The following is a 22,595-nucleotide window of genomic DNA, read 5'->3' as shown; positions in this document are numbered from 1 at the left end:
TTTCATGAGTTGTATTAGTTTATATGGTTAGGCTAAATTCTAGAAACTTGTTTGATATGAATTATCTTATCTTATGATTTAAATTAGATCATAGGCAAATTGCTTGACTTTTTAGTCAGAATTTTTGAATTAATTGATTTTGGTGAAATCCATAACTTCTCCTCAAGTTATGGAATTATTAGCATAATGATTTAAGCGTAAAAGAGAAGAATATGATACATACCCGTAGTGTCGTAGGGTTCTGCTCCCCCTCCCTGTAGAAGCACTCGCAATTCAACCTGAGCCACCCCAACCGCTAATCGCTAGAAATCAACCATGATATGAGTAGGCTGATGACAAGCTGATGACAATGATGACACAATTCTACTTCTAGGGTGCATTCTTTGCGAGAGTGGCGATTCCGTTCACATTTACCGCATTTAGACTTCCATGCACAAGCTGATGCATTCCTTCACCCTTCGCATAAGTTTCGTGGCGAGTCCATTCTTGTACTTGACGAGTAGGTTGAAGTTTACATTGGACTCGTCGAGTCCAGTATGGGGCTCGCCGAGTTGCCTGTCCAGACAACTGTTTTTCGAGTTTTTTGGCCTGTTTTGGATTAGAGTCATTACCAAAAAATATTTTAGTTCATAAAATCTGATTTTCTTGATATGGTAATGATGATTATCATCCAAATAAAAGATAATTGTCAAAGTTTCATGAATTGTATTAGTTTATATGGTTAGGCTAATTTCTAGAAACTTGTTTGATATGAATTATCTTATCTTATGATTTAAATTAGATCATAGGCAAACTGTTTGACTTTTTAGTCAGAATTTTTGACTTAATTGATTTTGGTGAAATCCATAACTTGTCCTCAAGTTATGGAATTATTAGCATAATGATTTAAGCGTAAAAGAGAAGAATATGATACATACCCGTAGTGTCTTAGGGTTCTGCTCCCCCTCCCTGTAGAAGCACTCGCAAATCAACCTGAGCCACCCCAACCGCTAAACGCTAGAAATCTGCCATGATATGAGTAGGCTGATGACAAGCTGATGACAATGATGACACAATTCTACTTCTAGGGTGCATTCTTTGCGAGAGTGGCAATTCCGTTCACACTTACCGCATTTAGACTTCCATGCACAAGCTGATGCATTCCTTCACCCTTCACATAAGTTTCGTGGCGAGTCCATTCTTGTACTTGACGAGTAGGTTGAAGTTTACCTTGGACTCGTCGAGTCCAGTATGGGGCTCGACCTAATGCCTGACCAGACAACAATTTTGCGAGTTTTTTGGCCCGTTTTGGATTAGAATCATTACCAAAAAATATTTTAGTTCATAAAATCTGATTTTGTTGATATGGTAATGATGATTATCATCCAAACAAAAGATAATTGTCAAAGTTTCATGAGTTGTATTAGTTTATATGGTTAGGCTAATTTCTAGAAACTTCTTTGATATGAATTATCTTATCTTATGATTTAAATTAGATCATAGGCAAATTGCTTGACTTTTTAGTCAGAATTTTTGAATTAATTGATTTTGGTGAAATCCATAACTTCTCCTCAAGTTATGGAATTATTAGCATAATGATTTAAGCGTAAAAGAGAAGAATATGATACATACCCGTAGTGTCGTAGGGTTCTGCTCCCCCTCCCTGTAGAAGCACTCGCAATTCAACCTGAGCCACCCCAACCGCTAATCGCTAGAAATCAACCATGATATGAGTAGGCTGATGACAAGCTGATGACAATGATGACACAATTCTACTTCTAGGGTGCATTCTTTGCGAGAGTGGCGATTCCGTTCACATTTACCGCATTTAGACTTCCATGCACAAGCTGATGCATTCCTTCACCCTTCGCATAAGTTTCGTGGCGAGTCCATTCTTGTACTTGACGAGTAGGTTGAAGTTTACATTGGACTCGTCGAGTCCAGTATGGGGCTCGCCGAGTTGCCTGTCCAGACAACTGTTTTTCGAGTTTTTTGGCCTGTTTTGGATTAGAGTCATTACCAAAAAATATTTTAGTTCATAAAATCTGATTTTCTTGATATGGTAATGATGATTATCATCCAAATAAAAGATAATTGTCAAAGTTTCATGAATTGTATTAGTTTATATGGTTAGGCTAATTTCTAGAAACTTGTTTGATATGAATTATCTTATCTTATGATTTAAATTAGATCATAGGCAAACTGTTTGACTTTTTAGTCAGAATTTTTGACTTAATTGATTTTGGTGAAATCCATAACTTGTCCTCAAGTTATGGAATTATTAGCATAATGATTTAAGCGTAAAAGAGAAGAATATGATACATACCCGTAGTGTCTTAGGGTTCTGCTCCCCCTCCCTGTAGAAGCACTCGCAAATCAACCTGAGCCACCCCAACCGCTAAACGCTAGAAATCTGCCATGATATGAGTAGGCTGATGACAAGCTGATGACAATGATGACACAATTCTACTTCTAGGGTGCATTCTTTGCGAGAGTGGCAATTCCGTTCACACTTACCGCATTTAGACTTCCATGCACAAGCTGATGCATTCCTTCACCCTTCACATAAGTTTCGTGGCGAGTCCATTCTTGTACTTGACGAGTAGGTTGAAGTTTACCTTGGACTCGTCGAGTCCAGTATGGGGCTCGACCTAATGCCTGACCAGACAACAATTTTGCGAGTTTTTTGGCCCGTTTTGGATTAGAATCATTACCAAAAAATATTTTAGTTCATAAAATCTGATTTTGTTGATATGGTAATGATGATTATCATCCAAACAAAAGATAATTGTCAAAGTTTCATGAGTTGTATTAGTTTATATGGTTAGGCTAATTTCTAGAAACTTCTTTGATATGAATTATCTTATCTTATGATTTAAATTAGATCATAGGCAAATTGTTTGACTTTTTAGTCAGAATTTTTGAATTAATTGATTTTGGTGAAATCCATAACTTGTCCTCAAGTTATGGAATTATTAGCATAATGATTTAAGCGTAAAAGAGAAGAATATGATACATACCCGTAGTGTCTTAGGGTTCTGTTCCCCCTCCCTGTAGAAGCACTCGCAAATCAACCTGAGCCACCCCAACCGCTAAACGCTAGAAATCTACCATGATATTAGTAGGCTGATGACAAGCTGATGACAATGATGATACAATTCTACTTCTAGGGTGCATTCTTTGCGAGAGTGGCGATTCCGTTCACACTTACCGCATTTAGACTTCCATGCACAAGCTCATGCATTCCTTCACCCTTCGCATAAGTTTCGTGGCGAGTCCATTCTTGTACTTGACAAGTAGGTTGAAGTTTACCTTGGACTCGTCGAGTCCAGTATGGGGCTCGACTTGATGCCTGACCAGACAACAATTTTGCGAGTGTTTTGGCCTGTTTTGGATTAGAATCATTACCAAAAAATATTTTAGTTCATAAAATCTGATTTTGTTGATATGGTAATGATGATTATCATCCAAACAAAAGATAATTGTCAAAGTTTCATGATTTGTATTAGTTTATATGGTTAGGCTAATTTCTTGAAACTTGTTTGATATGAATTATCTTATCTTATGAGTTTAATTAGATCATAGGCAAATTGTTTGAATTTTAAGTTAGAATTTTTGATCTAATTGATTTTGGTGGAATCCATAATTTGTCCTCAAGTTATGGAATTATTAGCATAATGATTTAAGCGAAAAAGAGAAGAATATGATACATACCTGTAGTGTCGTAGGGTTCTACTCCCCCTCCCTGTAGAAGTACTCGCAATTCAACCTGAGCCATCCTAACCACTAATCGCTAAAAATCTGCCATGATATTAGTAGCCTGATGAAAGCTGATGACAATGATGACACAATTCTACTTCTAGGGTGCATTCTTTGCGAGAGTGGCGATTCCGTTCACACTTACCGCATTTAGACTTCCATGCACAAGCTGATGCATTCCTTCACCCTTCGCATAACTTTCGTGGCGAGTCCATTCTTGTACTTGACGAGTAGATTGAAGTTTACCTTGGACTCGTCGAGTCCAGTATGGGGCTCGGCGAGTAGCCTGTCCAGACAACTGTTTTTCGAGTTTTTTGGCCTATTTTGGATTAGAATCATTACCAAAAAATATTTTAGTTCATAAAATCTGATTTTCTTGATATGGTAATGATGATTATCATCCAAATAAAAGATAATTGTCAAAGTTTCATGAATTGTATTAGTTTATATGGTTAGGCTAATTTCTAGAAACTTGTTTGATATGAATTATCTTATCTTATGATTTAAATTAGATCATAGGCAAATTGTTTGACTTTTTAGTCAGAATTTTTGAATTAATTGATTTTGGAGAAATCCATAACTTGTCCTCAAGTTATGGAATTATTAGCATAATGATTTAAGCGTAAAAGAGAAGAATATGATACATACCCGTAGTGTCTTAGGGTTCTGCTCCCCCTCCCTGTAGAAGCACTCGCAAATCAACCTGAGCCACCCCAACCGCTAAACGCTAGAAATCTGCCATGATATGAGTAGGCTGATGACAAGCTGATGACAATGATGACACAATTGTACTTCTAGGGTGCATTCTTTGCGAGAGTGGCGATTCCGTTCACACTTACCGCATTTTGACTTCCATGCACAATCTGATGCATTCCTTCACCCTTCGCATAAGTTTCGTGGCGAGTCCATTCTTGTACTTGACGAGTAGGTTGAAGTTTACCTTGGACTCGTCGAGTCCAGTATGGGGCTCGACCTGATGCCTGACCAGACAACAATTTTGCGAGTTTTTTGGCCCGTTTTGGATTAGAATCATTACCAAAAAATATTTTAGTTCATAAAATCTGATTTTGTTGATATGGTAATGATGATTATCATCCAAACAAAAGATAATTGTCAAAGTTTCATGAGTTGTATTAGTTTATATGGTTAGGCTAATTTCTAGAAACTTCTTTGATATGAATTATCTTATCTTATGATTTAAATTAGATCATAGGCAAATTGTTTGACTTTTTAGTCAGAATTTTTGACTTAATTGATTTTGGTGAAATCCATAACTTGTCCTCAAGTTATGGAATTATTAGCATAATGATTTAACCGTAAAAGAGAAGAATATGATACATACCCGTAGTGTCTTAGGGTTCTGCTCCCCCTCCCTGTAGAAGCACTCGCAAATCAACCTGAGCCACCCCAACCGCTAAACGCGAGAAATCTACCATGATATTAGTAGGCTGATGACAAGCTAATGACAATGATGACACAATTCTACTTCTAGGGTGCATTCTTTGCGAGAGTGGCGATTCCGTTCACACTTACCGCATTTAGACTTCCATGCACAAGCTCATGCATTCCTTCACCCTTCGCATAAGTTTCGTGGCGAGTCCATTCTTGTACTTGACAAGTAGGTTGAAGTTTACCTTGGACTCGTCGAGTCCAGTATGGGGCTCAACTTGATGCCTGACCAGACAACAATTTTGCGAGTGTTTTGGCCTGTTTTGGATTAGAATCATTACCAAAAAATATTTTAGTTCATAAAATCTGATTTTGTTGATATGGTAATGATGATTATCATCCAAACAAAAGATAATTGTCAAAGTTTCATGATTTGTATTAGTTTATATGGTTAGGCTAATTTCTTGAAACCTGTTTGATATGAATTATCTTATCTTATGAGTTTAATTAGATCATAGGCAAATTGTTTGAATTTTAAGTTAGAATTTTTGATCTAATTGATTTTGGTGGAATCCATAATTTGTCCTCAAGTTATGGAATTATTAGCATAATGATTTAAGCGAAAAAGAGAAGAATATGATACATACCTGTAGTGTCGTAGGTTTCTACTCCCCCTCCCTGTAGAAGTACTCGCAATTCAACCTGAGCCATCCTAACCACTAATCGCTAAAAATCTGCCATGATATTAGTAGCCTGATGAAAGCTGATGACAATGATGACACAATTCTACTTCTAGGGTGCATTCTTTGCGAGAGTGGCGATTCCGTTCACACTTACCGCATTTAGACTTCCATGCACAAGCTGATGCATTCCTTCACCCTTCGCATAACTTTCGTGGCGAGTCCATTCTTGTACTTGACGAGTAGATTGAAGTTTACCTTGGACTCGTCGAGTCCAGTATGGGGCTCGGCGAGTAGCCTGTCCAGACAACTGTTTTTCGAGTTTTTTGGCCTGTTTTGGATTAGAATCATTACCAAAAAATATTTTAGTTCATAAAATCTGATTTTCTTGATATGGTAATGATGATTATCATCCAAATAAAAGATAATTGTCAAAGTTTCATGAATTGTATTAGTTTATATGGTTAGGCTAATTTCTAGAAACTTGTTTGATATGAATTATCTTATCTTATGATTTAAATTAGATCATAGGCAAATTGTTTGACTTTTTAGTCAGAATTTTTGAATTAATTGATTTTGGTGAAATCCATAACTTGTCCTCAAGTTATGGAATTATTAGCATAATGATTTAAGCGTAAAAGAGAAGAATATGATACATACCCGTAGTGTCTTAGGGTTCTGCTCCCCCTCCCTGCAGAAGCACTCGCAAATCAACCTGAGCCACCCCAACCGCTAAACGCTTGAAATCTGCCATGATATGAGTAGGCTGATGACAAGCTGATGACAATGATGACACAATTGTACTTCTAGGGTGCATTCTTTGCGAGAGTGGCGATTCCGTTCACACTTACCGCATTTAGACTTCCATGCACAAGCTGATGCATTCCTTCACCCTTCGCATAAGTTTCGTGGCGAGTCCATTCTTGTACTTGACGAGTAGGTTGAAGTTTACCTTGGACTCGTCGAGTCCAGTATGGGGCTCGACCTGATGCCTGACCAGACAACAATTTTGCGAGTTTTTTGGCCCGTTTTGGATTAGAATCATTACAAAAAAATATTTTAGTTCATAAAATCTGATTTTGTTGATATGGTAATGATGATTATCATCCAAATAAAAGATAATTGTCAAAGTTTCATGAGTTGTATTAGTTTATATGGTTAGGCTAATTTCTAGAAACTTCTTTGATATGAATTATCTTATCTTATGATTTAAATTAGATCATACGCAAATTGTTTGACTTTTTAGTCAGAATTTTTGAATTAATTGATTTTGGTGAAATCCATAACTTGTCCTCAAGTTATGGAATTATTAGCATAATGATTTAACCGTAAAAGAGAAGAATATGATACATACCCGTAGTGTCTTAGGGTTCTGCTCCCCCTCCCTGTAGAAGCACTCGCAAATCAACCTGAGCCACCCCAACCGCTAAACGCTAGAAATCTACCATGATATTAGTAGGCTGATGACAAGCTAATGACAATGATGACACAATTCTACTTCTAGGGTGCATTCTTTGCGAGAGTGGCGATTCCGTTCACACTTACCGCATTTAGACTTCCATGCACAAGCTCATGCATTCCTTCACCCTTCGCATAAGTTTCGTGGCGAGTCCATTCTTGTACTTGACAAGTAGGTTGAAGTTTACCTTGGACTCGTCGAGTCCAGTATAGGGCTCGACTTGATGCCTGACCAGACAACAATTTTGCGAGTGTTTTGGCCTGTTTTGGATTAGAATCATTACCAAAAAATATTTTAGTTCATAAAATCTGATTTTGTTGATATGGTAATGATGATTATCATCCAAACAAAAGATAATTGTCAAAGTTTCATGATTTGTATTAGTTTATATGGTTAGGCTAATTTCTTGAAACCTGTTTGATATGAATTATCTTATCTTATGAGTTTAATTAGATCATAGGCAAATTGTTTGAATTTTAAGTTAGAATTTTTGATCTAATTGATTTTGGTGGAATCCATAATTTGTCCTCAAGTTATGGAATTATTAGCATAATGATTTAAGCGAAAAAGAGAAGAATATGATACATACCTGTAGTGTCGTAGGGTTCTACTCCCCCTCCCTGTAGAAGTACTCGCAATTCAACCTGAGCCATCCTAACCACTAATCGCTAAAAATCTGCCATGATATTAGTAGCCTGATGAAAGCTGATGACAATGATGACACAATTCTACTTCTAGGGTGCATTCTTTGCGAGAGTGGCGATTCCGTTCACACTTACCGCATTTAGACTTCCATGCACAAGCTGATGCATTCCTTCACCCTTCGCATAACTTTCGTGGCGAGTCCATTCTTGTACTTGACGAGTAGATTGAAGTTTACCTTGGACTCGTCGAGTCCAGTATGGGGCTCGGCGAGTAGCCTGTCCAGACAACTGTTTTTCGAGTTTTTTGGCCTGTTTTGGATTAGAATCATTACCAAAAAATATTTTAGTTCATAAAATCTGATTTTCTTGATATGGTAATGATGATTATCATCCAAATAAAAGATAATTGTCAAAGTTTCATGAATTGTATTAGTTTATATGGTTAGGCTAATTTCTAGAAACTTGTTTGATATGAATTATCTTATCTTATGATTTAAATTAGATCATAGGCAAATTGTTTGACTTTTTAGTCAGAATTTTTGACTTAATTGATTTTGGTGAAATCCATAACTTGTCCTCAAGTTATGGAATTATTAGCATAATGATTTAAGCGTAAAAGAGAAGAATATGATACATACCCGTAGTGTCTTAGGGTTCTGCTCCCCCTCCCTGTAGAAGCACTCGCAAATCAACCTGAGCCACCCCAACCGCTAAACGCTAGAAATCTGCCATGATATGAGTAGGCTGATGACAAGCTGATGACAATGATGACACAATTGTACTTCTAGGGTGCATTCTTTGCGAGAGTGGCGATTCCGTTCACACTTACCGCATTTAGACTTCCATGCACAAGCTGATGCATTCCTTCACCCTTCGCATAAGTTTCGTGGCGAGTCCATTCTTGTACTTGACGAGTAGGTTGAAGTTTACCTTGGACTCGTCGAGTCCAGTATGGGGCTCGACCTGATGCCTGACCAGACAACAATTTTGCGAGTTTTTTGGCCCGTTTTGGATTAGAATCATTACAAAAAAATATTTTAGTTCATAAAATCTGATTTTGTTGATATGGTAATGATGATTATCATCCAAACAAAAGATAATTGTCAAAGTTTCATGAGTTGTATTAGTTTATATGGTTAGGCTAATTTCTAGAAACTTCTTTGATATGAATTATCTTATCTTATGATTTAAATTAGATCATACGCAAATTGTTTGACTTTTTAGTCAGAATTTTTGAATTAATTGATTTTGGTGAAATCCATAACTTGTCCTCAAGTTATGGAATTATTAGCATAATGATTTAACCGTAAAAGAGAAGAATATGATACATACCCGTAGTGTCTTAGGGTTCTGCTCCCCCTCCCTTTAGAAGCACTCGCAAATCAACCTGAGCCACCCCAACCGCTAAACGCTAGAAATCTACCATGATATTAGTAGGCTGATGACAAGCTAATGACAATGATGACACAATTCTACTTCTAGGGTGCATTCTTTGCGAGAGTGGCGATTCCGTTCACACTTACCGCATTTAGACTTCCATGCACAAGCTCATGCATTCCTTCACCCTTCGCATAAGTTTCGTGGCGAGTCCATTCTTGTACTTGACAAGTAGGTTGAAGTTTACCTTGGACTCGTCGAGTCCAGTATGGGGCTCGACTTGATGCCTGACCAGACAACAATTTTGCGAGTGTTTTGGCCTGTTTTGGATTAGAATCATTACCAAAAAATATTTTAGTTCATAAAATCTGATTTTGTTGATATGGTAATGATGATTATCATCCAAACAAAAGATAATTGTCAAAGTTTCATGATTTGTATTAGTTTATATGGTTAGGCTAATTTCTTGAAACCTGTTTGATATGAATTATCTTATCTTATGAGTTTAATTAGATCATAGGCAAATTGTTTGAATTTTAAGTTAGAATTTTTGATCTAATTGATTTTGGTGGAATCCATAATTTGTCCTCAAGTTATGGAATTATTAGCATAATGATTTAAGCGAAAAAGAGAAGAATATGATACATACCTGTAGTGTCGTAGGGTTCTACTCCCCCTCCCTGTAGAAGTACTCGCAATTCAACCTGAGCCATCCTAACCACTAATCGCTAAAAATCTGCCATGATATTAGTAGCCTGATGAAAGCTGATGACAATGATGACACAATTCTACTTCTAGGGTGCATTCTTTGCGAGAGTGGCGATTCCGTTCACACTTACCGCATTTAGACTTCCATGCACAAGCTGATGCATTCCTTCACCCTTCGCATAACTTTCGTGGCGAGTCCATTCTTGTACTTGACGAGTAGATTGAAGTTTACCTTGGACTCGTCGAGTCCAGTATGGGGCTCGGCGAGTAGCCTGTCCAGACAACTGTTTTTCGAGTTTTTTGGCCTGTTTTGGATTAGAATCATTACCAAAAAATATTTTAGTTCATAAAATCTGATTTTCTTGATATGGTAATGATGATTATCATCCAAATAAAAGATAATTGTCAAAGTTTCATGAATTGTATTAGTTTATATGGTTAGGCTAATTTCTAGAAACTTGTTTGATATGAATTATCTTATCTTATGATTTAAATTAGATCATAGGCAAATTGTTTGACTTTTTAGTCAGAATTTTTGACTTAATTGATTTTGGTGAAATCCATAACTTGTCCTCAAGTTATGGAATTATTAGCATAATGATTTAAGCGTAAAAGAGAAGAATATGATACATACCCGTAGTGTCTTAGGGTTCTGCTCCCCCTCCCTGTAGAAGCACTCGCAAATCAACCTGAGCCACCCCAACCGCTAAACGCTAGAAATCTGCCATGATATGAGTAGGCTGATGACAAGCTGATGACAATGATGACACAATTCTACTTCTAGGGTGCATTCTTTGCGAGAGTGGCGATTCCGTTCACACTTACCGCATTTAGATTTCCATGCACAAGCTGATGCATTCCTTCACCCTTCGCATAAGTTTCGTGGTGAGTCCATTCTTGTACTTGACGAGTAGGTTGAAGTTTACCTTGGACTCGTCGAGTCCAGTATGGGGCTCGACCTGATGCCTGACCAGACAACAATTTTGCGAGTTTCTTGGCCCGTTTTGGATTAGAATCATTACCAAAAAATATTTTAGTTCATAAAATCTGATTTTGTTGATATGGTAATGATGATTATCATCCAAACAAAAGATAATTGTCAAAGTTTCATGAGTTGTATTAGTTTATATGGTTAGGCTAAATTCTAGAAACTTCTTTGATATGAATTATCTTATCTTATGATTTAAATTAGATCATAGGCAAATTGCTTGACTTTTTAGTCAGAATTTTTGAATTAATTGATTTTGGTGAAATCCATAACTTCTCCTCAAGTTATGGAATTATTAGCATAATGATTTAAGCGTAAAAGAGAAGAATATGATACATACCCCTAGTGTCTTAGGGTTCTGCTCCCCCTCCCTGTAGAAGCACTCGCAATTCAACCTGAGCCACCCCAACCGCTAATCGCTAGAAATCAACCATGATATGAGTAGGCTGATGACAAGCTGATGACAATGATGACACAATTCTACTTCTAGGGTGCATTCTTTGCGAGAGTGGCGATTCCGTTCACATTTACCGCATTTAGACTTCCATGCACAAGCTGATGCATTCCTTCACCCTTCGCATAAGTTTCGTGGCGAGTCCATTCTTGTACTTGACGAGTAGGTTGAAGTTTACCTTGGACTCGTCGAGTCCAGTATGGGGCTCGGCGAGTTGCCAGTCCAGACAACTGTTTTTCGAGTTTTTTGGCCTGTTTTGGATTAGAATCATTACCAAAAAATATTTTAGTTCATCAAATCTGATTTTCTTGATATGGTAATGATGATTATCATCCAAATAAAAGATAATTGTCAAAGTTTCATGAATTGTACTAGTTTATATGGTTAGGCTAATTTCTAGAAACTTGTTTGATATGAATTATCTTATCTTATGATTTAAATTAGATCATAGGCAAATTGTTTGACTTTTTATTCAAAAATTTTGAATTAATTGATTTTGGTGCAATCCATAACTTCTCCTCAAGTTATGGAATTATTAGCATAATGATTTAAGCGTAAAAGAGAAGAATATGAAACGTACCCGTAGTGTCTTAGGGTTCTGCTCCCCCTCCCTGTAGAAGCACTCGCAAATCAACCTGAGCCACCCCAACCGCTAAACGCTAGAAATCTGCCATGATATGAGTAGGCTGATGACAAGCTGATGACAATGATGACACAATTCTACTTCTAGGGTGCATTCTTTGCGAGAGTGGCGATTCCGTTCACACTTACCGCATTTAGACTTCCATGCACAAGCTCATGCATTCCTTCACCCTTCGCATAAGTTTCGTGGCGAGTCCATTCTTGTACTTGACGAGTAGGTTGAAGTTTACCTTGGACTCGTCGAGTCCAGTATGGGGCTCAGCGAGTTGCCTGTCCAGACAACATTTTTTTGAGTTTTTTGGCATGTTTTGGATTAGAATCATTACCAAAAAATATTTTAGTTCATAAAATCTGATTTTCTTGATATGGTAATGATGATTATCATCCAAATAAAAGTTAATTGTCAAAGTTTCATGAATTGTATTAGTTTATATGGATAGGCTAATTTCTAGAAACTTGTTTGATATGAATTATCTTATCTTATGATTTAAATTAGATCATAGGTAAATTGTTTGACTTTTTAGTCAGAATTTTTGAATTAATTAATTTCGGTAAAATCCATAACTTGTCCTCAAATTATGCAATTATTAGCATAATGATTTAAGCATAAAAGAGAAGAATATGATACATACCCGTAGTGTCTTAGGGTTCTGCTCCCCCTCCTTGTAGAAGCACTCGCAATTCAACCTGAGCCACCCCAACCGCTAAACGCTAGAAATCTTCCATGATATGAGTAGGCTGATGACAAGTTGATGACAATGATGACACAATTCTACTTCTAGGGTGCATTCTTTGCGAGAGTGGCGATTTCGTTCACACTTACCGCATTTAGACTTCCGTGCACACACTCATGCATTCCTTCACCCTTCGCATAAGTTTGGTGGCGATTCCATTCTTGTACTTGACGAGTAGGTTGAAGTTTACCTTGGACTCGTCGAGTCCAGAATGGGGCTCGAACTGATGCCTGACCAGACAACAATTTTGCGAGTTTTTTGGCCTGTCTTGGATTAGAATCATTACCAAAAAATATTTTAGTTCATAAAATCTGATTTTGTTGATATGGTAATGATGATTATCATCCAAACAAAAGATAATTGTCAAAGTTTCATGATTTGTATTAGTTTATATGGTTAGTCTAATTTCTTGAAACTTGTTTGATATGAATTATCTTATCTTATGAGTTTAATTAGATCATAAGCAAATTGTTTGATTTTTTAGTTAGAATTTTTGATCTAATTGATTTTGGTGGAATCCATAACTTGTCCTCAAGTTATGGAATTATTAGCATAATGATATAAGCCAAAAAGAGAAGAATATGATACATACCTGTAGTGTCGTAGGGTTCTGCTCCCCCTCCCTGTAGAAGCACTCGCAATTCAACCTGAGCCACCCCAACCACTAATCGCTAGAAATCTGCCATGATATGAGTCGGCTGATGAAACCTGATGACAATGATGACACAAATCTACTTCTAGGGTGCATTCTTTGTGAGAGTGGCGATTCCGTTCACACTTACCGCATTTAGACTTCCATGCACAAGCTCATGCATTCCTTCACCCTTCGCATAAGTTTCGTGGCGAGTCCATTCTTGTACTTGACGAGTAGGTTGAAGTTTACCTTTGACTCGTCGAGTCCAGTATGGGGCTCGGCGAGTTGCCTGTCCAGACAACAATTTTTCGAGTTTTTTAGCCTGTTTTGGATTAAAATCATTACCAAAAAACATTTTAGTTCATAAAATATGATTTTCTTGATATGGTAATGACGATTATCATCCAAATAAAAGATAATTGTCAAAGTTTCATGAATTGTATTAGTTTATATGGTTAGGCTAATTTCTAGAAACCTGTTTGATATGAATTATCTTATCTTATGATTTAAATTAGATCATAGGCAAATTGTTTGACTTTTTAGTCAGAATTTTTGAATTAATTGATTTTGGTGAAATCCATAACTTGTCCTCAAGTTATGGAATTATTAGCATAATGATTTAAGCGTAAAAGAGAAGAATATGATACATACCCGTAGTGTCTTAGGGTTCTGCTCCCCCTCCCTGTAGAAGCACTCGCAAATCAACCTGAGCCACCCCAACCGCTAAACGCTAGAAATCTGCCATGATATGAGTAGGCTGATGACAAGCTGATGACAATGATGACACAATTCTACTTTTAGGGTGCATTGTTTGCGAGAGTGGCGATTCCGTTCACACTTACCGCATTTAGACTTCCATGCACAAGCTCATGCATTCCTTCACCCTTCGCATAAGTTTCGTGGCGAGTCCATTCATGTACTTGACGAGTAGGTTGAAGTTTACCTTGGACTCGTCAAGTCCAGTATGGGGCTCGACTTGATGCCTGACTAGACAACAATTTTGCAAGTGTTTTGGCCTGTTTTGGATTAGAATCATTACCAAAAAATATTTTAGTTCAAAAAATCTGATTTTGTTGATATGGTAATGATGATTATCATCCAAACAAAGGATAATTGTCAAAGTTTCATGAATTGTATTAGTTTATATGGTTAGGCTAATTTCTTGAAACTTGTTTGATATGAATTATCTTATCTTATGAGTTTAATTAGATCATAGGCAAATTGTTTGATTTTTTAGTTAGAATTTTTGATCTAATTGATTTCGGTGGAATCCATAACTTGTCCTCAAGTTATGGAATTATTAGCATAATGATTTAAGCGAAAAAGAGAAGAATATGATACATACCTGTAGTGTCGTAGGGTTCTGCTCCCCCTCCCTATAGAAGCACTCGCAATTCAACCTGAGCCACCCCAACCACTAATCGCTAGAAATCTGCCATGATATGAGTAGGCTGATGAAAGCTGATGACAATGATGACAAAATTCTACTTCTAGGGTGCATTCTTTACCAGAGTGGCGATTCCGTTCACACTTACCGCATTTAGACTTCCATGCACAAGCTGATGCATTCCTTCACCCTTCGCATAAGTTTCGTGGCGAGTCCATTCTTGTACTTGACGAGTAGGTTGAAGTTTACCTTGGACTCATCGAGTCCAGTATGGGGCTCGGTGACTTGCCTGTCCAGACAACTGTTTTTCGAGTTTTTTTGCCTGTTTTGGATTAGAATCATTACCAAAAAACATTTTAGTTCATAAAATCTGATTTTCTTGATATGGTAATGATGATTATCATCCAAATAAAAGATAATTGTTAAAGTTTCATGAATTGTATTAGTTTATATGGTTAGGCTAATTTCTAGAAACTTGTTTGATATGAATTATCTTATCTTATGATTTAAATTAGATCATAGGCAAATTGTTTGACTTTTTAGTCAGAATTTTTGAATTAATTGATTTTGGTGAAATCCATAACTTCTCCTAAAGTTACGAAATTATTAGCATAATGATTTAAGCGTAAAAGAGAAGAATATGATACATACCCGTAGTGTCTTAGGGTTCTGCTCCCCCTCCCTGTAGAAGCACTCGCAAATCAACCTTAGCCACCCCAACCGCTAAACGCTAGAAATCTGCCATGATATGAGTAGGCTGATGACAAGCTGATGACAATGATGACACAATTCTACTTCTAGGGTGCATTCTTTGCGAGAGTGGCGATTCCGTTCACATTTACCGCATTTAGACTTCCATGCACAAGCTCATGCATTCCTTCACCCTTTGCATAAGTTTCGTGGCGAGTCCATTATTGTACTTGACGAGTAGGTTGAAGTTTACCTTGGACTCGTCAAGTCCAGTATGGGGCTCGACTTGATGCCTGACCAGACAACAATTTTGCGAGTGTTTTGGCCTGTTTTGGATTAGAAGCATTACCAAAAAATATTTTAGTTCATAAAATCTGATTTTGTTCATTTGGTAATGATGATTATCATCCAAACAAAGGATAATTGTCAAAGTTTCATGATTTGTATTAGTTTATATGGTTAGGCTAATTTCTTGAAGCTTGTTTGATATGAATTATCTTATGTTATGAGTTTAATTAGATCATAGGCAAATTGTTTGATTTTTTAGTTAGAATTTTTGATCTAATTGATTTCGGGGGAATCCATAACTTGTCCTCAAGTTATGGAATTATTAGCATAATGATTTAAGCGAAAAATAGAAGAATATGATACATACCTGTAGTGTCGTAGGGTTCTGCTCCCCCTCCCTGTAGAAGCACTCGCAATTCAACCTGAGCCACCCCAACCACTAATCGCTAGAAATCTGCCATGATATGAGTAGGCTGATGACAAGCTGATGACAATGATGACACAATTCTACTTCTAGGGTGCATTCTTTGCGAGAGTGGCGATTCCGTTCACACTTACCGCATTTAGACTTCCATGCACAAGCTGATGCATTCCTTCACCCTTCGCATAAGTCTCGTGGCGAGTCCGTTCTTGTACTTGACGAGTAGGTTGAAGTTTACCTTGGACTCGTCGATTCCAGTATGGGGCTCGGCGAGTTGCCTGTCCAGACAACAGTTTTTCGAGTTTTTTGGCCTGTTTTGGATTAGAATCATTACCAAAAAATATTTTAGTTCATAAAATCTGATTTTCTTGATATGGTAATGATGATTATCATCCAAATAAAAGATAATTGTCAAAGTTTCATGAATTGTATTAGTTTATATGGTTAGGCTAATTTCTAGAAACTTGTTTGATATGAATTATCTTATCTTATGATTTAAATTAGATCATAGCAAATTGTTTGACTTTTTAGTCAGAATTTTTGAATTAATTAATTTCGGTGAAATCCATAACTTGTCCTCAAGTTATGAGATTATTAGCATAATGATTTAAGCGTAAAAGAGAAGAATATGATACATACCCGTAGTGTCTTAGGGTTCTGCTCCCCCTCCTTGTAGAAGCACTCGCAATTCAACCTGAGCCACCCTAACCGCTAAATGCTAGAAATCTGCCATGATATGAGTAGGCTGATGACAATGATGACACAATTCTACTTCTAGGGTGCATTGTTTGCGAGAGTGGCGATTCCGTTCACACTTACCGCATTTAGACTTCCATGCACAAGCTCATGCATTCCTTCACCCTCCGCATAAGTTTCGTGGCGAGTCCATTCTTGTACATGACGAGTAGGTTGATGTTTACCTTGGACTCGTCGAGTCCAGTATGGGGCTCGAACTGATGCCTGACCAGACATCAATTTTGCGAGTTTTTTGGCCTGTTTTGGATTAGAATCATTACCAAAAAATATTTTAGTTCATAAAATCTGATTTTGTTGATATGGTAATGATGATTATCATCCAAACAAAAGATAATTGTCAAAGTTTCATGATTTGTATTAGTTTATATGGTTAGGCTAATTTCTTGAAACTTGTTTGATATGAATTATCTTATCTTATGAGTTTAATTAGATCATAGGCAAATTGTTTGATTTTTTAGTTAGAATTTTTGATCTAATTGATTTTGGTGGAATCCATAACTTGTCCTCAAGTTATGGAATTATTAGCATAATGATTTAAGCGAAAAAGAGAAGAATATGATACATACCTGTAGTGTCGTAGGGTTCTGCTCCCCCTCCCTGTAGAAGCACTCGCAATTCAACCTGAGCCACCCCAACCACTAATCGCTAGAAATCTGCCATGATATGAGTAGGCTGATGAAAGCTGATGACAATGATAACACAATTCTACATCTAGGGTGCATTCTTTGCGAGAGTGGCGATTCCGTTCACACTTACCGCATTTAGACTTCCATGCACAAGCTCATGCATTCCTTCACCCTTCGCATAAGTTTCATGGCGAGTCCATTCTTGTACTTGACGAGTAGGTTGAAGTTTACCTTGGACTCGTCGAGTCCAGTATGGGGCTCGAACTGATGCCTGACCAGACAACACTTTTGCGAGTTTTTTGGCCTGTTTTGGATTAGAATCATTACCAAAAAATATTTTAGTTCATAAAATCTGATTTTCTTGATATGGTAATGATGATTATCATCCAAACAAAAGATAATTGTCAAAGTTTCATGATTTGTATTAGTTTATATGGTTATGCAAATTTCTTGAAACTTGTTTGATATGAATTATCTTATCTTATGAGTTTAATTAGATCATAGGCAAATTGTTTGATTTTTTAGTTAGAATTTTTGATCTAATTGATTTTGGTGGAATCCATAACTTGTCCTCAAGTTATGGAATTATTAGCATAATGATTTAAGCGAAAAAGAGAAGAATATGATACATACCTGTAGTGTCGTAGGGTTCTGCTCCCCCTCCCTGTAGAAGCACTTGCAATTCAACCTGAGCCACCCCAACCACTAATCGCTAGAAATCTGCCATGATATGAGTAGGCTGATGAAAGCTGATGACAATGATGACACAATTCTACTTCTAGGGTGCATTCATTGCGAGAGTGGCGATTCCGTTCATACTTACCGCATTTAGACTTCCGTGCACAAGCTCATGCATTCCTTCACACTTCGCATAAGTTTCGTGGCGAGTCCATTCTTGTACTTGACGAGTAGGTTGAAGTTTACCTTGGACTCGTCGAGTCCAGTATGGGGCTCGAACTGATGCCTGACCAGACAACAATTTTGCGATTTTTTTGGCCTGTTTTGGATTAGAATCATTACCAAAAAATATTTTAGTTCATAAAATCTGATTTTGTTGATATGGTAATGATGATTATCATCCAAACAAAAGATAATTGTCAAAGTTTCATGATTTGTATTAGTTTATATGGTTAGGCTAATTTCTTGAAACTTGTTTGATATGAATTATCTTATCTTATGATTTTAATTAGATCATAGGCAAATTGTTTGATTTTTTAGGTAGAATTTTTGATCTAATTGATTTTGGTGGAATCCATAACTTGTCCTCAACTTATGGAATTATTAGCATAATGATATAAGCGAAAAAGAGAAGAATATGATACATACCTGTAGTGTCGTAGGGTTCTGCTCCCCCTCCCTGCAGAAGCACTCGTAATTCAACCTGAGCCACCCCAACCACTAATCGCTAGAAATCTGCCATGATATGAGTAGGCTGATGAAAGCTGATGACAATGATGACACAATTCTACTTCTAGGGTGCATTCTTTGCGAGAGTGGCAATTCCGTTCACACTTACCGCATTTAGACTTCCATGCACAAGCTCATGCATTCCTTCACCCTTCGCATAAGTTTCGTGGCGATTCCATTCTTGTACTTGACGAGTAGGTTGAAGTTTACCTTGGACTCGTCGAGTCCAGTATGGGGCACGACGAGTTGCCTATCCAGACAACATTTTTTCGAGTTTTTTGGCCTGTTTTCGATTAGCATCGTTACCAAAAAATATTTTAGTTCATAAAATCTGATTTTCTTGATATGGTAATGATGATTATCATCCAAATAAAAGATAATTGTCAAAGTTTCATGAATTGTATTAGTTTATATGGTTAGGAAAATTTCTAGAAACTTGTTTGATATGAATTATCTTATCTTATGATTTAAATTAGATCATAGGCAAATTGTTTGACTTTTTAGTCAGAATTTTTGAATTAATTGATTTTGGTGAAATCCATAACTTGTCCTCAAGTTATGGAATTATTAGCATAATGATTTAAGCATAAATGAGAAGAATATGACACATACCCGTAGTGTCTTAGGGTTCTGCTCCCCCTCCCTGTAGAAGCACTCGCAAATCAACCTGAGCCACCCCAACCACTAAACGCTAGAAATCTGCCATGATATGAGTAGGCTGATGACAAGCTGATGACAATGACGACACAATTCTACTTCTAGGGTGCATTCTTTGCGAGAGTGGCGATTCCGTTCACACTTACCGCATTTAGACTTCCATGCACAAGCTCATGCATTCCTTCACCCTTCGCAAAAGTTTCGTGGCGAGTCCATTCTTGTACTTGACGAGTAGGTTGAAGTTTACCTTGGACTCGTCGAGTCCAGTATGGGGCTCGAACTGATGCCTGACCAGACAACAATTTTGCGAGTTTTTTGGCCTGTTTTCCATTAGAATCATTACCAAAAAATATTTTAGTTCATAAAATCGGATTTTTTTGATATGGTAATGATGATTATCATCCAAACAAAAGATAATTGTGAAAGTTTCATGATTTGTATTAGTTTATATGGTTAGGCTAATTTCTTGAAACTTGTTTGATATGAATTATCTTATCTTATGATTTTAATTAGATCATAGGCAAATTGTTTGATTTTTTAGGTAGAATTTTTGATCTAATTGATTTTGGTGGAATCCATAACTTGTCCTCAACTTAGGGAATTATTATCATAATGATATAAGCGAAAAAGAGAAGAATATGATACATACCTGTAGTGTCGTAGGGTTCTGCTCCCCCTCCCTGCAGAAGCACTCGTAATTCAACCTGAGCCACCCCAACCACTAATCGCTAGAAATCTGCCATGATATGAGTAGGCTGATGAAAGCTGATGACAATGATGACACAATTCTACTTCTAGGGTGCATTCTTTGCGAGAGTGGCAATTCCGTTCACACTTACCGCATTTAGACTTCCATGCACAAGCTCATGCATTCCTTCACCCTTCGCGTAAGTTTCGTGGCGAGTCCATTCTTGTACTTGACGAGTAGGTTGAGTTTTACCTTGGACTCGTCGAGTCCAGTATGGGGCACGACGAGTTGCCTGTGCAGAGAACAGTTTTTCGAGTTTTTTGGCCTGTTTTGGATTAGAATCGTTAACAAAAAATATTTTAGTTCATAAAATCTGATTTTCTTGATATGGTAATGATGATTATCATCCAAATAAAAGATAATTGTCAAAGTTTCATGAATTGTATTAGTTTATATGGTGAGAAAAATTTATAGAAACTTGTTTGATATGAATTATCTTATCTTATGATTTAAATTAGATCATAGGCAAATTGTTTGACTTTTTAGTCAGAATTTTTGAATTAATTGATTTTGGTGAAATCCATAACTTGTCCTCAAGTTAAGGAATTATTAGCATAATGATTTAAGCGTAAATGAGAAGAATATGACACATACCCGTAGTGTCTTAGGGTTCTGCTCCCCCTCCCTGTAGAAGCACTCGCAAATCAACCTGAGCCACCCCAACCGCTAAACGCTAGAAATCTGCCATGATATGAGTAGGCTGATGACAAGCTGATGACAATGATGACACAATTCTACTTCTAGGGTGCATTCTTTGCGAGAGTGGCGATTCCGTTCACACTTACCGCATTTAGACTTCCATGCACAAGCTCATGCATTCCTTCACCCTTCGCATAAGTTTCGTGGCGAGTCCATTCTTGTACTTGACGAGTAGGTTGAAGTTTACCTTGGACTCGTCGAGTCCAGTATGGGGCTCGAACTGATGCCTGACCAGACAACAATTTTGCGAGTTTTTTGGCCTGTTTTGGATTAGAATCATTACCAAAAAATATTTTAGTTCATAAAATCTGATTTTGTTGATATGGTAATGATGATTATCATCCAAACAAAAGATAATTGTAAAAGTTTCATGATTTGTATTAGTTTATATGGTTAGGCTAATTTCTTCAAACTTGTTTGATATGAATTATCTTATCTTATGATTTTAATTAGATCATAGGCAAATTGTTTGATTTTTTAGTTAGAATTTTTGATCTAATTGATTTTGGTGGAATCCATAACTTGTCCTCAACTTATGGAATTATTAGCATAATGATATAAGCGAAAAAGAGAAGAATATGATACATACCTGTAGTGTCGTAGGGTTCTGCTCCCCCTCCCTGCAGAAGCACTCGCAATTCAACCTGAGCCACCCCAACCACTAATCGCTAGAAATCTGCCATGATATGAGTAGGCTGATGAAAGCTGATGACAATGATGACACAATTCTACTTCTAGGGTGCATTCTTTGCGAGAGTGGCGATTCCATTCACACTTACCCCATTTAGACTTCCATGCACAAGCTCATGCATTCCTTCACCCTTCGCATAACTTCCGTGGCGAGTCCATTCTTGTACTTGACGAGTAGGTTGAAGTTTACCTTGGACTCGTCGAGTCCAGTATGGGGCTCGACGAGTTGCCTGTCCAGACAACAGTTTTTCGAGTTTTTTAGCCTGTTTTGGATTAGAATCGTTACCAAAAAATATTTTAGTTCATAAAATCTGATTTTCTTGATATGCTAATGATGATTATCATCCAAATAAAAGATAATTGTCAAAGTTTCATGAATTGTATTAGTTTATATGGTTAGGAAAATTTCTAGAAACTTGTTTGATATGAATTATCTTATCTTATGATTTAAATTAGATCATAGGCAAATCGTTTGACTTTTAAGTCAGAATTTTTGAATTAATTGATTTTGGTGAAATCCATAACTTGTCCTCAAGTTATGGAATTATTAGCATAATGATTTAAGCGTAAATGAGAAGAATATTATACATACCCGTAGTGTCTTAGGTTTCTGCTCCCCCTCCCTGTAGAAGCACTCGCAAATCAACCTGAGCCACCCCAACCGCTAAATGCTAGAAATCTGCCATGATATGAGTAGGCTGATGACCAGCTGATGACAATGATGACACAATTCTACTTCTAGGGTGCATTCTTTGCGAGAGTGGCGATTCCGTTCACAC

This window comes from Lactuca saligna, chromosome 5, assembly GCF_052625555.1.
Source record: "Lactuca saligna cultivar CGN05327 chromosome 5, ASM5262555v1, whole genome shotgun sequence".
In the NCBI taxonomy this organism is placed as follows: Eukaryota; Viridiplantae; Streptophyta; class Magnoliopsida; order Asterales; family Asteraceae; genus Lactuca; species Lactuca saligna.
Note: the sequence above shows the minus strand (reverse complement) of the source record.